Source organism: Oncorhynchus keta, unplaced genomic scaffold (assembly GCF_023373465.1).
Source record: "Oncorhynchus keta strain PuntledgeMale-10-30-2019 unplaced genomic scaffold, Oket_V2 Un_scaffold_4354_pilon_pilon, whole genome shotgun sequence".
Lineage (NCBI taxonomy): Eukaryota > Metazoa > Chordata > Actinopteri > Salmoniformes > Salmonidae > Oncorhynchus > Oncorhynchus keta.
The window spans coordinates 94,563-100,000 of NW_026290941.1; the positions used below are offsets into that span (position 1 = coordinate 94,563).

At 35.1% G+C, this 5,438-nt stretch overlaps 1 protein-coding gene across 1 annotated transcript in view; it reads left to right on the plus strand.

The window, feature by feature from the left end:
• Positions 1–2,563: 2,563 nt before the first annotated feature.
• Positions 2,564–5,438, plus strand: part of LOC127928871 (NACHT, LRR and PYD domains-containing protein 12-like) — a 28,448-nt gene continuing 25,573 nt past the window's right edge. Inside the window, 1 exon segment of the mRNA XM_052516423.1 lies at positions 2,564–2,654. The gene's annotated coding sequence lies outside the window, so the exon portion shown is untranslated.

The window sequence follows — 5,438 nt, forward strand, 5'->3', positions numbered from 1 at the left end:
CTAACAAACTGCTATTATACATTATAACCTAGTCTACTTTAAATAATATAAACTCTCTTACTTGTTGCAAATAAACTTTCTGAATGGATCAATGATTCTCCCTCAGATCAATCATGTCAGTTTTAGCCCTTCTGTCTACATTCTCAGATACATTTAGAAAAGAAAGAACAGATTTAGACAATAACAGATTGAAAGACAATAAACAGCCACTTTTAATTAATAAAAATAAGTGTGAGACATGGCCTTGTGTTGCTGTACTGTCTAGAACTACCTTAACAAACAGTGACTTATTATTATTATTATTATTATTGTTTATTCTATAACTACCTTAACAAACAGTGACTTATTATTATTATTATTATTGTTATTGTTGCTGTACTGTCTATAACTACCTTAACAAACAGTGACTTATTATTATTATTATTATTATTGTTGCTGTACTGTCTATAACTACCTTAACAAACAGTGACTTATTATTATTATTATTATTATTATTATTGTTGCTGTACTGTCTATAACTACCTTAACAAACTTATTATTATTATTATTATTATTGACTTGTTATTATTATTATTATTATTATTATTATTATTGTTGCTGTACTGTCTATAACTACCTTAACAAACAGTGACTTTATTATTATTATTATTATTATTATTATTATTATTATTGTTGCTGTACTGTCTATAGTGACTTATTATTATTATTATTATTATTATTATTACCTTAACAAACAGTGACTTATTATTATTATTATTATTATTGTTGCTGTACTGTCTATAACTACCTTAACAAACAGTGACTTATTATTATTATTATTATTATTATTGTTATTGTTGCTGTACTTTCTATAACTACCTTAACAAACAGTGACTTATTATTATTATTATTATTGTTGCTGTACTGTCTATAACTACCTTAACAAACAGTGACTTATTATTGTTGCTGTTCTGTCTATTATTGATTATTATTATTATTATTATTATTATTGTTGCTGTACTGTCTATAACTACCTTAACAAACAGTGACTTATTATTATTATTATTATTATTATTATTATTGTTGCAGTGTACTGTCTATAACTACCTTAACAAACAGTGACTTATTATTATTATTATTATTGTTGTCTATAACTACCTTAAAAAACAGTGACTTATTATTATTATTATTATTATTATTACTGTCTATAACTACCTTAACAAACAGTGACTTATTATTATTATTATTATTATTATTATTATTATTATTATTATTGTTGCTGTACTGTCTATAACTACCTTAACAAACAGTGACTTATTATTATTATTATTATTATTGTTGTTGTTGTACTGTCTAGAACTACCTTAACAAACAGTGACTTAATTATTATTATTATTATTATTATTGTTATTATTATTGTTGCTGTACTGTCTATAACTACCTTAACAAACAGTGACTATTATTATTATTATTATTATTGTTGCTGTACTGTCTATAACTACCTTAACAAACTTATTATTATTATTATTATTGTTAGCTGACTGTCTATTATTATTATTATTATTATTATTATTGTTGCTGTACTGTCTATAACTACCTTAACAAACAGTGTCTTATTATTATTATTATTATTATTATTATTGTTGCTGTACTGTCTATAACTACCTTAACAAACAGTGTCTTATTATTATTATTATTATTATTATTATTGTTGCTGTACTGTCCATAACTACCTTAACAAACAGTGACTTATTATTATTATTATTATTATTGTTATTATTATTATTGTTGCTGTACTGTCTATAACTACCTTAACAAACAGTGACTTATTATTATTATTATTGTTGTTGCCTGACTGTCTATAACTACCTTAACAAACAGTGACTTATTATTATTATTATTATTATTGTTGCTGTACTGTCTATAACTACCTTAACAAACAGTGACTTATTATTATTATTATTATTATTATTATTGCTGTACTGTCTATAACTACCTTAACAAACAGTGACTTATTATTATTATTATTATTATTATTATTATTATTATTGTTGCTGTACTGTCTATAACTACCTTAACAAACAGTGACTTATTATTATTATTATTATTATTATTGTTGCTGTACTGTCTATAACTACCTTAACAAACAGTGACTTATTATTATTATTATTATTTATTATTATTATTATTATTGTTGCTGTACTGTCTATAACTACCTTAACAAACAGTGACTTATTATTATTATTATTATTATTATTATTATTATTATTATTATTATTATTGTTGCTGTACTGTCTATAACTACCTTAACAAACAGTGACTTATTATTATTATTATTATTATTGCTGTACTGTCTAGAACTCCCTTAACAAACAGTGACTTATTATTATTATTGACAGTTACCATGGAGATGAAATGTCACAACTACATGTTCATGTGATGCATTAAATCACCTGACTGTTTCTATGTCTGTTAGTAAATGTTTTATTTTTCAAAGAGATAATGAATACATGAGAACAATAATTAGTTGTCACTGTGTTAATCACAACCAACATGCTGGATCTCTGTTTTAGGGTCAGTGCTCTAAAATGAGTCTGAGTCTCCGGGAAGAGAGAGGAGGGGGGCCCTGCCTCTAAAATTCATCTCTCTGAGGGACATGACACCAAAGCTAAGAGGTAAGATGATAATTTTATGAATAATTTATAAAGTTTATTTCCAAAATAAATAGCTATCTTAAGATGAATGCACTTACTGTAAATCGTTCTGGATAAGAGCATCTGCTAAATCAGGGGTTCTCAATCCGGGGTCTGTGGAGGTACTGCAGGGGTTCTCAATCCGGGGTCTGTGGAGGTACTGCAGGGGTTCTCAATCCGGGGTCTGTGGAGGTACTGCAGGGGTTCTCAATCCGGGGTCTGTGGAGGTACTGCAGGGGTTCTCAATCCGGGGTCTGTGGAGGTCCTGCAGGGGTTCTCAATCTGAGTCTGTGGAGGTACTGGGGGTCTGTGGAGGTACTGCAGGGGTTCTCAATCCGGGGTCTGTGGAGGTACTGCAGGGGTTCCACGCCACCCTGACTGTACTCGTTTGCAATGTCAGACATTTGATAGAATTTCCACATGACACAACCACTTTGCCTTCTCTTAATTATTGACTAATATAATGGAATGCATCTTTTAACCAATTGTGATGGTTGTTACCAGCAGAATATTGACAATATAACTGTTACATCAACACACTCTTCACACCCGTTTAACAACTCTAAATAGCTTTGGCATAGAAGGTATCAAGTCCCTTGCCAATAATGTTGCCTACAACGTTGCATACAATGTTCATTTTCATTGAACACATATTACACCCATCTGAGCTCAGAGTAGATGAGAGATGATACTCTCAATACTTTCAATTGCCCAATTTATATCCATCCCCAATTTAGGAGTATTTTTTAACAATATGATGTTGTGTCCAAAGGTAGAACTTGAAATAACATGATGTAGATAATTAAATCATCAAAAGAAAGACAGGTTTAGAAAATAAGGTTCCTTATAGAGCCAAAAATGCTTCTATCACTTCCTTAAAATATGAAATCAATAAAAGTTATATATATTTTTGTGTTCAGTCAAGAAGAACCTCTAGAGTTCTGATCAACAAAAGGTTTATGTTTTGAGGATGTGAACCCAGCAGCCCTCCAGTGGTCAGATCAATTCCACCTGTTTTTTCCAGCGCCCGGCCCGGGATTCGAACCAGCCACCCTTCGGTCACAGCTCCAACTCCAACATGAGTTAATCTGCCAAAATGAAGACAAAATGCTATGCAGACATGGTATCACTTGTTATGCATAATTATCATACATAACTCATCGCCAAAAGCACAAGACATACTGTTGCATGTAGGTCTATATTATTTATGGATTGATCACATAGAAATATAAAAACATTATTTTTAACTACTACAAAGCAATTACATGTGGAACAGGAACCACTGACTCACTGTATTATTTTATAGTATTATCAAGACACCTGCTGTTAACTCTTAACTACTTAGGACAGCTCACGAGGTGTCCTAAATATCTGCTGACTAGGTGGGTAGGTAATTTAGGCAATGGGTAGGTAACTAGGTCATTTATACCCATAAGTGTAAAATGTCTTTATTCTCAGCACTTATACGACCAATTTTCTACTATGAGACACTTTGGCCATATGGAACCAGATCTCAACATATTCTCATAAAAAAACTGAATGTTTGATCTCAAAATGTTGTTATAATTTAGTAAAAATGTTTGTTAAACATAATAATAAAAAATGAATATTACTAATGTAACCCACTGTAAAGACTGGGTTTAGTTGATTGTGTTGCACTGCTCATGTCCGCGTTCTGGAACTGTCCGCGTCCCCGTACAGAACTGTCCGCGTCCCCGTACAGAACTGTCCGCGTCCCCGTACAGAACTGTCCGCGTCCCCGTACAGAACTGTCCCCGTCCCCGTACAGAACTGTCCCCGTCCCCGTACAGAACTGTCCCCGTCCCCGTACAGAACTGTCCCCGTCCCCGTACAGAACTGTCCCCGTCCCCGTACAGAACTGTCCCCGTCCCTGTACAGAACTGTCCCCGTCCCCGTACAGAACTGTCCGTCCCCGTACAGAACTGTCCCCCGTACAGAACTGTCCCTGTCCCCGTACAGAACTGTCCCCGTCCCCGTACAGAACTGTCCCCGTCCCCGTACAGAACTGTCCCCGTCCCCGTACAGAACTGTCCGCGTCCCCGCACAGAACAGCCCCCGTACACTGTCCGCGTCCCCGTACAGAACTGTCCCCGTCCCCGTACAGAACTGTCCGCGTCCCCGTACAGAACTGTCCGCGTCCCCGTACAGATATTGTCCGGTTACGCGTCCCAGAGGACTGAGGTGATCTTGGGGAATAACGACAGAGTTTGTTACAGTGTTGAGACGCCGAAGTTTATTGTTCAATTTGCTTTTTCTTAACGGTCACAGAAGTGTGAGTGTAGCCAGAATCCTTTCACTCTCTGTCCTTGTTTCAAACTGTGCGTCCCCGTACAGAACTGTCGTCCCATCATCGAGGGACAGTCCCCGTCCCTGCTACAGAACGACCTGCTAAGAACCAATTGTCCTAGAACTGTCCCGGTACAGCTCGGTAAACTAGCTAGCAGAACTCTACCAGCAGCATCCTAGTTATCCTAGCTAGTCGGTACAGCTCAGTAAGCTAGCTAGCTACTCTACCAGCAGCATCCTAGTTATCCTAGCTAGTCGGTACAGCTCGGTAAGCTAGCTAGCTACTCTACCAGCAGCATCCTAGTTATCCTAGCTAGTCGGTACAGCTCGGTAAGCTAGCTAGCTACTCTACCAGCAGCATCCTAGTTATCCTAGCTAGTCGGTACAGCTCGGTAAGCTAGCTAGCTACTCTACCAGCAGCATCCTAGTTATCCTAGCTAGTCGGTACAGCTCGGTAAG